The 12,740-nt window shown below is 40.3% G+C and overlaps 1 long non-coding RNA gene across 1 annotated transcript; it reads right to left on the reverse strand.

Moving 5' to 3' along the window:
* Window positions 1-8,512: 8,512 nt before the first annotated feature.
* LOC118561374 lies at window positions 8,513-12,298 on the reverse strand. The gene is made up of 2 exons (XR_004929997.1): window positions 11,992-12,298; window positions 8,513-8,846 (listed from the first exon to the last, which is right to left on the reverse strand). It is a non-coding gene; the product is annotated as an uncharacterized LOC118561374 (long non-coding RNA).
* Window positions 12,299-12,740: the final 442 nt, after the last annotated feature.

Consider the following 12,740-nt stretch of genomic DNA (forward strand, 5'->3'; position numbering starts at 1 on the left):
AGAGAAATTTGTTCTGACAATAATAAGTGTTTTTCTAAATATCTCTGAAACTGTTATGAACTGTATTCAGCCATCTGCAGTACTTACGTATAACTGTACTGTGTGGATAGCTTGGTATTTTCTTGAAGGTCACAGAGTGTTTTAGTTATCCCTAACTAGCTTGAGAAATGTAACCAGGGTTTCCTAAATAAAAGAGAGGAGGAGACGGAGTTGCTTTAGATCGAATTTGGAGATCTGTATTAAGCATCTCTGTTCGTTCTCCCTGCAAGATTTTTGAAAACTAACCTCATAGCTCGTTTTTCTGTTCTATCTCTCCTCGAGGTCGGTCGGTTTTTCTTCAGCTCTCCAGAGCTCCTTGTCTGCTATTAACCTTCCCCTTCTCTCTTGCTATTTGCTTCGTTTTGTGTCTTTTGTGCCATCTCTTCATAGCAACGGAAAGCTCTAAGAAAATTATGGATCTCGTCACCTGGTCTCTCAACACTATTGATCAAATTTTTTCAACTGGAAAGCAAAGGACCGGGGAGCGTGCCTGTCCCGACGGAACTTTTTTTTGGTCCACGGTGTGCCTCTCAATTCTTTCTGTTGAGGACGTAGAAGATGTCTACTTATTCAGATTTACGGTACTTTGATTCCTCTTTTTTTGGTCTCGGAGGATATTTAATGTATCAACACCTTCAGAAGCTGCTGGCGGTCAACATGGCCTTGATGAGACTGCCGGCGGCAGTCGACGTGATCACTAAGGCGTTGAATGAACAAAACGGACGGCTTGATAAGCTGACCCCGGTTGTGGTACACAGAGGTGAGATAGTAACCTGGAAGTGTGAACGTTAACTAGCCCATCGATTGGAATATTGGAATTGGATCCAGGAGACAGCAACGAAAATACTCTAAAGCTGAAGGAAAAGTTGGTTTCAGCTTGTTCTCATAACAAATTCTGTTTTTCAAATCAGACTTTCCACTATCAAATTCTCCCTGAGTTGTTATGGTGACATCGCACAAATGCCCTGCTCCCCCCCACCTTCCCTGCTGACATCTGTGGAGGTTTCTCTGAACTGTTGGCTGCCAGATAAGACCAAGGACAAATGGCCTCTGGAGAGCCCCACGGAAATATAAACTTTCACTCAGACACACATACTGATGCTCACAAATGCAGACGAACTGCACCCGACCAGCATTCAAATGCTTACCTTTCTGCATATATGTGTCTTGTAATTATTTGTGCTTCTCGTGCAATGAGGTTTTTTGTCGGATGCTTCACATTATATGTGGAAACATAAATTGTGAAGCACCTGTCTTTTTTATCTCCCTCCACTTTCCCAATGTAAATCTTTCTTCAACAGATTTCAAGGGCAGAGCCTGTGGACTCCGTGTAAAGCGGGGTCTAAGGCAAATTGGGGGAACGCACCTAATCAAAATGTTTGTTAAGTGTATGTGATGGACAGTTGTACTGGAACTGAATTTTCGATTGCAATGCTAATTGTAGTTGACAATAAAATTGATTGATTGAATGATTGATTGATTTGACAATGTCTTATCAACTGTTAACTTGAAAAGGATCATTCCAGCTTAACCTTCAGACAGCAAATCTCTTATAAAAACACACACAAGTATCTCTTCATCTGAGTTTATTAAACCAAATTTTTCTGATACAATCAAACTATTTGAGTGACAAACTGCTTAAATAACTAGAAGCACACATCTAAATAATAATTAAAGCTAAAATGCATTAAAACAAAGAGTAAAATGTGAATAAGTGAACCACTGAAAAATGATACATTTGGATCAGCATTTTCTAGACAAAGAGGTGATTAGCTGATTAGTAGCAATAACTGGCGGTCAGTTTGTGTGAAATGAAAATAAATCTTTGGACCAGCTTGAATTGTGTAACCCAAATACTAATATGATAATTAATGTTTATGATCAATGTTGGAGCAGCACTAATGGAAGGGGAGGGAAATCTGGCAGTGTTTAGAGGGATGCAGGCCTTGTTTAGCATCTAGCTGCTACAGTTAGCTCCCCAGACAAAGACTCCTAAAACAGGACATCACGGTAAACAGAAGGAGGTAAGAGAGAGAACAAAGGCCTGGTCAGTTCTGCAGGACCTAGATTCAGCTCCATAGCTACTTCAGAAATATTCAAAAGGTTTTAAAAGTGAACTTATGGTTGGCTATGGATACAGAGTGATATTCACACTCTCAAGCTTTGCATGAAATTCAGATCGTACTCTGAGGCAGCAGTTTAGTACTTAAAGCACACAGTGACAGTCTAGGACCTTAATACTTCTAAAGAATAATTTATCCTGCCAAAGCTAGGATGAAAAATAATAAAATAAAACACACTTACTTCTTGCTGGGAATGGTTTCTGAGATTTGATTTGGAAACAATTTGGAAACAGCATGTAAATCTCAAATTTTGTTCACTTGGTTATCAGGCAGACATTGCAGGTTTTTTAATCAAAAGCTGTAAACAAATAAGCTTCAAGTCTTTATTTAAATTGTAAACTGATTCAGTAACAGGTTTTATGTTGCTGCCAAATTTAGATCTGAGTGAAAAAAAAAACAGGGTTTACTGCAGGCTCTTAGGTATTTTGCTCCATTGAGTCTAATAAAAAATTCTGACCTTTCCCCGTAACTGAAGTTATAGAAACACTGAATCAGTGACTATAGAGCTGTTGTTATGCTGTGACACAGAGATATTAAGCTGTGTGTCATCAGCATACATACGGTGAGGGAGCTTGTAGTTTCTATAATCGCTCTAAACTACTGAACAATAAATTCTGTAGAACATTAAACCAGAATGATCAAAATCTGACTCGGTCTGTCCTGATGTATTCTAACACATGAGTAAATGTAAATGTAGACATGTACCATAAGTTAAAACACTGATCAATAACCCACCAGTCATTTTGGCCATAAAGAAACAGCAGAGTTCAGTGAACTGACCTGTTATCCTGCTGAACATTAAAGCTCTTTCAGTCCTGTGTTTGATCGGTTTTGAACATTTAAGGATCTGATCCAGTTGCTTCACATCACCTAAAGTAAAATATTTATACTGCAGACTACCTGAATGATATAGATTTAGCTTTAATCAGGATGAAGACGAGTCTGTTTTGATTACTGGTTGTACGAATGAAATAAACTGAAATGTTGATTTCTTTGGTTGAAAAAGGAAAATTGCAACGCTCTCCAATGTGGACCAATCCTGTTCAACCCTGGGAATTAATGATCAAGACAAAAGTAAACGATACATGAAATAAACAAAATGTTTAACAGAAAAGTTTCAAATAGAGCAGAGATGTCAATTGGAAAGGATGGTTAGACTGTTAGAGTCCTGTTGTAACTAACAGGGCTTCATCTTCTGGTGCTGGAGGTGGTTCAGGTCTTGATGAAGAACTTATCTGCCTTCTACGGATCATAAAAACAGCAAGAAGAAGAAGAACGACGACAGCACAAACTGTTAGACTAACTATAGACCCTTTTCACAGTGACGTCATGCAACTTCCGTTCTGCGGTGAAGCAGGGTATCTTTACTTCCGCTTTCTCCGCGAGCAGTGTTTTTACATAGGGATTTCACACAGTCCCTCACCAATCCACCCAAATTTCGTTTGGGAGACGTGCACAGACTGGTACAAAAGCTTTCAGCCACACAAGCCTCCAAACTCGACAAAGATTACAAGTTCTTTGTGGAACAATACCTTTTCGATTATGAAGGTAAGAGCTTTGTCTTCTTAGCTCTGTTGTTAGCATAGATGCTAGGATAATGGTAGCTATGCTACCAACAGGACTTTTGTCATTTATTAGTTTTCTATTTCTCCATTATATTGCTACGCTAGCTTTATTGCTATATCAGCTTATCTGTTTCACAGCTTTTAGCCAATGAGTCACAGCAGGGATATAGTTGATGTATAATGTTGAGCCTTTTCATACTTTGTTTTAGAACAGTGTCAATGCTGTTGGCCACTTGGTCACAGCTATATGAATAAAAATGAGGAGCCTTATTCCCTCCCGTTTTTTTTTTTTTTTTTGTGTGTAGTATTTTACTGAGGTTGCAGACTTTGCAGTATCCCACAAAATTCCTCGGTGGGTTCAGTGTGTTTCTCAGTCTCGTCAGTAGATCTGAAGCCTCAATTAATAAAATAATTCTGCCCATTCCTGTTAAAACTGTGATAGTTTAGGACATCATAGACTGAGAAAGACGCTGTCAATAATGTTGCATGCACACTAATAATCAGTTAATTATAGTATTTATGGATTATGCTGCTGTCGGGGCAAACCCCTTGTGTCCTATACTGTTATTTTTCAGGGAACTGACAAAAAAAAACATGGATTTTAAAAAACTTCAGACATCACACTTCATATATTTTAGTTATTTATTACATAGATACTCATAGCAGCTCTGTCCATTTTACCTTTTACCTGTCCTGTTTATCCTGCTGTCTTGCTCCGGTTCCCCTCTGCCTTACAGAAGAGCCTGCTGCCGAGCTCTGGTGGGTTCTCCCCTGAACTGTCAATTCTCTGCCGAGCTGTGGACCTTGATGCCTGTTCCTGGTTCCAAGAAGTCTCTCTCCGGGCCATCAGCTCCTGCCAACACCATCACCCTGTTCCCGTGCAGTTCTGCCTCGCTGGTTACATCACCCTCCATCCCATCAAACCTTCAATAAAGACTTTCATTTTAAGTCCCTTGTGTGTGGTTCTGGGTTCATCCATAGACAAATTAGACTTAGACAACTTTATTTGTCATTTTGTATGCACAGAGTGCGTACAGAACGAAATTCCGTTTGCATACAGCTTGAGAATTACAGTAAATTACAGCAGTGATTTAACAGTAAACAATTGAAATGTAAACAATGCAGGAGAAAGAGACAGTGTGCGATCACAGTGTACAGGTGAGTATTTTTAAAAACCATTTATATGTGCAGAAATTAATTAATTTTTCGGATTAATTTCCTTTCATTAACAAATTGATTTTGACATCTCTAATAAAAATTTACGTGGTGAGCCACTGAAATTATCTTGGGAAAAGCTAAATAAACTTATAACTCAATTATCTTTAAGAAAGAAAGATGGAGTTTAATTTGTTAAAGACCACTTGCAGAAACATAGGTGTCCTCGGAAGAGAAGTGCTGACTGCAGGCTTAAGTGCTGCAGCGAAGGATTTTAAAATTTGGCCCCTCGTCTCTTCTTATTGCCGTCACCCAACGGGCTCCAGTCTCAGCATCAGCCGGGAAGTCGTGAACACTGAGATATGGAAAGTTTTTTTTGTTGTTCGAACACTGTGGGACACTGCAGTAGCGGTTTCTCTGTGATTGTGCCATGCTTGGTGGATATGATGCTGCTGAGAGATGGACACAAGGGGAGAAAAAATAGATTATAATACTTTTTAAAACCTTTATTTAACAAGATAAACTATTGAGATTAAGATCTCTTTTTTTAAAGGTCGATCTGACTAAGAGGTCAGCAGCACATGTCATTACTAATACAGTATAATAAAACAATTTCAGGCTTCTACTTAAAATATACAGTATTTTGCACAAAAACAAAAAAAAAGTGCATTAATGTAAGTGCAAATAATATTGTGAAGAAAATTCATTATAATACACAAAATTCAGAAACAGAAGTACTGTCCAATAGACCCACGGTATTTTTTTTTAGGAATGAACAAAAAGATTCAAATGGAATAAGATCTTTTTAATTCAGTGACTGCAAATATATATAACACGTCACCATAATCAAGTAAGGGGAACAATGTAGCAGATAAATGTCTTTTTTTCACTCAGTGAACAAGATTTATTTCTACAATAGCAAAGCTACAGTAATCATTTTATAACATCTACATCAGATTAATGACAGGTAAAGTAAGCTAACAAGCTGCTGCATGTTAGCTTTGATCTTCATGTTACTGTCCCAATCAAAGCATCTATATAACAGCAATGATCGCTACAAATACTAAGGAAAATAAAGATAGTCAATAAGACACGTTTAATATTGTGCTCTCAGTCTTACCTAATGAAATCACGCTGATTACTGATAGGTAAAAGTTTGGTAAGGTAAGCTAACAAGCTGCTCCATGTTAGCTTTGATCTTCATGTTACTGTCCCGATCAAAGCATCTATATAACAGCAATGATCGCTACCAATACTAAGAAAAATAAAGATAGTCAATACGACACATTGTGGTCTCAGTCTTACCTTATGAAATCGCGCTGATTATCAGTGAAACACGTCTTCACCTCCCGAATTTTCTATGTAAAAGCATGCAGCCGGAAGTAAAGATACCCTGCTCCGCTTCAAAACGGAAGTTGAGTGACGTCATGTGAAAAGGGTCTATTAGTCCAGTCCAGCTCTCTCTACCAGTGACGTGCGGTGAGGTTCATAGCTGGTGAGGCACTGACGTCATCAGAATCAGATTTGCAAATAGATGCATAGATTGACAGCAGTTTACAGGTTATGTTTCACTTCTGCATCCTTACACATACAAACGGTAGCTCACAAAACACACATTTCCTTAAAAAACAAAACAAAATAAATGTTATTACTGTCTTACCTTTACTTATAAATGAAGTCCATGCGTCGCTCCTTCTGCACAAAAACATCCGTCACGTTGCGATAGAAGTCCTCCTTATCTTCCTTCAGTTTTAAAAGTCTCTCTGTCTCAATGGAGATCACTGCCAGGGAAGAAAGCCTTCCTTGATCCGTCCTGTTCCTGCTGTATGTTTTCAGTCTCTTCAGGGCTGACAATGACCGCTCCACTGACGCTGTAGTAGCTGGCACCGTGAGCACGAGCTGGAGCAACTTTGTTGCCTCAGGAACAGTTACAACAAGATCCTTCTCGGCCAAAAAGTTGAGAAGCTGTCCAGGAGATTTGCATTCATCCCTCACCGTTTTTGAAGGATGAATGCAAGAGAGGAAAAAAAATCACTATCTCTATTATAATCTATCGCTGCACTTGACTTGCTTCCCGAATCGTTTAGCCTAGCTCGCTGTCACTTACTCGGCAGTTGAGGAGTGAACAAGACGAACGTCTGGGATCTTGAGCGCCCCCTGCCATGAGGCAAGAGAACTGCCTGCCTCACCTCGAAGCTGTTCTCTGCCGTTTATAATCGCTCATTACACGAAACACGTTACACAAACACAGTTGGTGACAAAAAGCACTGTACATTATATACATAAGCTAAATTATTGGAAATAAGTTCACATATTAAATTTGTTTAAACCATTTTATTGACGCCGTACAGCAACATGCTCTCTCCGCTTAGCAGCCAGCGCAGAGCCAGGGGTTGCGCAATCCAAGGTGAGGCAGAGCTCGCTGCTGCCTCACCGGCATCGCTTCCAAGCATTTGAATGGGAAAATAAGAAAATTCAGCGATTTTGAACAAATAAAAATCGAAATTGGTGAAGCTACATGAAAAATAAATATTTTTTAGTACAAACCACCGGATGAATATAACAATTTAAATTACTTTATGATTATATATTTTCTTTCTTTCCATGATGGCTGGTGAGGCACTGCCTCACCTGCCTCCCCTGACCGCACGTCACTGCTCTCTACCCCCCTCTGGTCCATCCTCGTTCCCTGCAGAAGAGAATCAGGAGTTAGTCTGGTCTTTCAGCTAGGAGACGATAGAGAAGCTGCTGTCCCTCATCATCTACTGATCTCTGATCTCAGAGCAGCTGCTTCCTCCAGAGTCTCATCAGCATCTCCAGCTCTGTTTCCTCCACCTTTCTATTACGCTCCCTCCTCTGAAGGTCCACTAGATTAAATGTTGTAGACAGCAGCAGACCATAGCAACAGTTCTTGAAGGTGACCTTGTAGTGCAGCTCTGCAGCTTGTCATGTTGCTTAAAGTGACTAAACAGCTTGATGGTAGAAATCTTTCTCCACCTTTAACAGGATCCTGAGGAAAGTTCTGGAGGATTGTTGCTGTTCTGCTCCAGAACAGCAACAATCCTCTGATCCAGAAGCTGTTCTCTGAAAGCCAGGAGTCCATCTTGGTGCTGGCCAGGAGCAGATCACATGATGCTGCTCTACATATCTGATGTCTGACTACTGGGGACTGAAATAGACTTTATTCTGCATTGATTTCAGCATCTTTACCTGAAATCAGCTGATTGGTAAATGACTGGAATGACATGGAGACTGATTTTAAACAGAGTCACTGCCAGCCCTCATTTATCTTCTGATTCTCCACATTTGTTTCTATGTCTTCAATAATAAATAAATGTCTTAGAGCACATCAGTAGAACTGTAATAATAGATGATTTTAGCAGCAGCAGCAAAGCAGCATCTGATGCTTCTTGAACTAAATCAAAGCAGCTGGATGACGTTCTACATTTCTGTTGGACTTTCTGGAAGAAAACTGTCAAATTGTTCAGTTCTAGGATGGTTCTGTCAGAAATGAAAACCAGGATTCATTGAAGTCTTTCTGTCCATCTCCATCATCTAACATCTGATCTGTTTCTCTCTTCCATCAACAACCAGGAAGCTGCAGGAGCTTCTGATCCACAGACAGACTCACCTGCTTCAACTATCAGGTTAATGGTGCAGATGAACATAAATTCATTATTTCCTCCCTGAACGACTCGACACTCATATGTTCCTGTATCATCAGTCGTCACTTTCTTCAGAACCAAAGACACGTCTCCATTCTTCACGTCCAGCAGAGACACCCGGTTCCTAAAGGATGGAGACTGACCCTCTGGATCAAACTGACTGTCCCTGTACAGAAGAACATAATGATCTGACTCCAGATCAGTTCTGCTCCACTTTACAACTCTAACATCTTTGTTCTCAGCTGCTCTACATGTCAGAATGACGTTGTCTCCTGGTTCTGCTGTGATGATTCTCTGACCTGCAGGAGAGAAAACAACACAGAGCAGAGAAGTTAGAGAGGAGCTCTGATTATTCACAATAACCGTTCATTTAATGTCTAACACATTTACTATATGTATAGATGGTTGCATGAAGGTTTTCTGTGTCTGTCAGCGTAGTGTTCAGAGCATGGAGGCGCTTACAAGAGACAGGCGGTACATCAGGAGACGTGGATGAGGCCGTAGGACAAGCGTGTCAAACTAATTTCTATATGGGGCCACTTTGGCATCATGAAGTTATTAAAAGGGCCGATTGCTCCTGTATAGATGATACTTTCGATTTGATCATTTAATTTTAGTTCACATTGAAACATGAAAAAATGCACAGTAACATAAAAGTAGCACATTAGGCCCTATTTATCTGTAAAAAAGTTGATATTGGTGTGAGTTACAGTTTAAAATCATCATTCTGCATCACTTCTCTTTCTGGACATTTCTGGGTTGTTTTCATGTGTTGTGGGAAAACTGCCATCTAGTGGCAGGATGCTCTTACTGCACAGTTAAAAAAATCAACATTCCCTGCAGGAAGCTCAGGTTTAGCCACTTTATACACTTTAAAAGGATATATGCCTCTAATTTATGACATGATATTACTCTTGAGTGTGACACGTGTGCCGTAGGAGGTTAACAAGCCTGCAGCAGGACATCTACCTCCACCTTTGAGCAAGGAGGAAGAGGAGGAGCACTGGCAGAGCCCTGCAGGATGACCTCCAGTAGCCACAAATGTGCATGTGTCTGCTCAAAGGATCAGAAACAGACTCCATGAGAGTATGAAGACCTGATGTCCACAGATGGGGGTTCTGCTAACAGCCCAACACGGTGCAGGATGTTTACCAGAAAACACCAAGATTAAATTCTCCACTGACGCCCTAAGGTCTTCGAAGATGAAAGCAGGTTCACACTGAGTACATGAAACAGACGTGAAAGAGTCTTTAGACGCCATGGAGAACGTTCTGATGCTGCAGCATCCTCCAGCCTCACCGGTTTAGCAGTGGGTCAGTCATGGTGTGTGGTGTGTATGTGGGTGGAAGGGGGGGGGGGGCATTTCTTTGGGGGCCTCCATGTGCTGCCAGAGGTATTCTGACTGCCATCAGGTGCAGAGATGAGATCCTCAGACTCATTGTGAGACCATCTGCTGGTGAGGTTGGTCCTGGTTCCTCCTAATGCAGACACGGTAGACCTCATGGAGTGTGTCAGCAGTTCCTGCCAGATGAAGACATTGATGCTATGGACCGGCCTCCTGTTCCCCAGACCTGAATCCAGCTGAGCACGTCTGGGACATCATGTCTCCATCCACCAATGCCACAGACTGTCCAGGTGAATGTTAGTCCAGGTCTGGGAGGAGATCCTTAGGAGACCATCCTCCGCCTCATCAGGAGTTGTAGGGAGGTCCTACAGGCAGGTGGAGGCCACACACGCTGCTGAGCCTCATTCTGACTTGTCTTGAGGAATATTCACTAACATTTAATCAGCTTGTCGTTTTATTTTCCACTTTTATATTGAGTATGAATCAATATCCAGATCTCCATGGTGTAATAATGTAGATTTACATTGGTATTTGTTTTGTTATTTTCTTCTCTATCAATTCCACTGTGTTAATAATAAAGTTTTCCAGTGAGAAAATTTTATTAATATAGATGTAGGATGTGTAGGATCTTAGTGTTACCTTTAATTTTGTGAGCCATGTATTTAATGAAATAACTCCCATTTTGTCAGGTGTTGTCCAGTGAATATCAGCCCAATTTAGCTTTGATATCAGGACAATAGGTTCCAGTTTGTTGACGTATTTGTCCGTTTTGGTCAGTAAAACATACAGTGCAGTGACTTTTATTTTACAGTTTTACTTGATTTATATCAGATTTTCTGTGGAGGAAGAAGTTCTAGTTACTGCAGGACATTTCATACCAACCAGGTGTTGGTTTTTACCGAGGAGACATTTTGCATCAGATATTTTCTACTCCTCGTCTGCTGTAATGGAACAATAAATATCATCCAGCTGCAGAGGAGACTCAGAGTTACAGGGTTTAAGGGTCCTGATCTCCCCTAGTTCGTAAGATTTCACCGTTTCAAGCATGTGAATAGAACCAAAACAGAACCATTTACCACCATAATTAAAAAAAATAAACTGATTCATCATAAACGAACAACATGGTTCCAGAATAGGTTTTATCAGATTGGATTGAGGAAAGGATGAAATAATGAAATATAGGAATAAATTAGGGGGAAGAATCAGCAATAGATCAATTAAGAACTTTTACAGAAAGGGAAATATTTTAAATCACATCATTTCACATCAAAATATGCTTTGTTATCATTTAAGATCAAACTTACCAGCAGAAACACCGAAGGTGAAAACCAGCAGAGACAACACGAGTGACTCAGTTCGAAAAGCAGCCATTTCCTCCTTCAGCTGCTTGACTAGTTTAATTCTGGGTTTAACTTTAATAATAAACTCTGTTAGATCTCGGTTAAAAGTGAAATTTGTTGAGGCAGAAGTGTTTCTAGTCGAGAGACGACGACGATTGAATGGAGGCCTTGTTAGCTGCACTAGCTTCAGACTGATGTAGTATAAAAATAATCAGTTTCAGGCTCGGCGAGGGAAGATTTACATCAACCAAAAAACTGGTGTCTGACCCAAAGTTTACATCCTTTAAAAGTCATCAGAGATCTTTAGTCTTAACAACAACATAAAGACGGTCAACGGCCCATATCAGAGCGCATCCGTCGGTGGCCTCATGTCACGTCGTGACGTGGTCACGACGTCACGTGATGGGACGGGACGGGAGGTCATGTCACTTTTAGAGAGCTCCAGAACGTAACTTTTTATTTCCTGAGTAAAGAATGTTTTCTTCATCTGTAATAAACTCATCAGTAGCAGCAGTTTTAATCTGAAGAATTTCCTCTAGACTAACAACGAATCTGCTCCAAACTCTGACAGCAACATCAGACTGAAGCTGATTTACACCAGGAAATGAAGCTCAGAGCAGAAAGCAGAAAGTTACAGATATTAAACCAGGTAAACTGGCCTTTAGTTGATAATTCATGGTGTGAGTTATATTTATGATAAATACAGTTAGGCCCATAAACCTACGTTTCATACCTGCTTAATCAGAAAAACACACCAACCTCTGTCAGAAGAAGCTCCCAGCAGTCACCGACTGACTGTTTAACTTGTTGAACCATCAACTGATCAGCTGCCTTGTTTGCCTCATATAAAACCAGTTTTCCTTCCATGGGACTGGTTGTTGTTCTAAAATCCCAACAGGTCCTTTCCTAATACTGTTTTAGTATGAAGAGCTTTCCACCTTTCAGTCCCCTGAGTAACAACAGCTTCTTGGTAGAAGATAAACAGGTTGAGGCCTCAGATCTTCAGCCTACCAGGTTGAACCTTCAGTCAGAGCTCCAGGTCTTCTCCTCTTTAGCTAAACTTCTTCTCTGTCCTCGATCTTTACTTAAAGTCTTCTGTGAGAAACAAACTCTAAGTTCCTCTTGCATGACTCTGAACTAGTCATGTGATCACTTGAGCAATCCTTCCTGTTTCTTCATCTGTGCATGTTCATTTTGCTCTTAGCTAACTTTGCTATAAACAGTCAAGCACACATCTGCAGTAACAGCATTTTCATTTAAGTCAGATGCATCTGACTTAGAATGTGCCTAGAATGATGGGCCTTGGTGCATTAGGTGTAGAAACGTTTTCAGAAAGAACTGAGAGAAAGTCTCTGCCTCTGATTTAAGCCTGTTTCTATTGTTATTCTAGTTTTTTAGCCCCTTATGTACTGTACAGAGTTCTTGCTTAGAGGTCTTTGCTGATTCTAAACAGAGAAGGAATTTTCCAATGACTGGATCTGCCTCTTCAAGTCTTTAAATCAGCTACA

This window comes from Fundulus heteroclitus, unplaced genomic scaffold (genome assembly GCF_011125445.2).
Source record: "Fundulus heteroclitus isolate FHET01 unplaced genomic scaffold, MU-UCD_Fhet_4.1 scaffold_62, whole genome shotgun sequence".
Taxonomy (NCBI): domain Eukaryota; kingdom Metazoa; phylum Chordata; class Actinopteri; order Cyprinodontiformes; family Fundulidae; genus Fundulus; species Fundulus heteroclitus.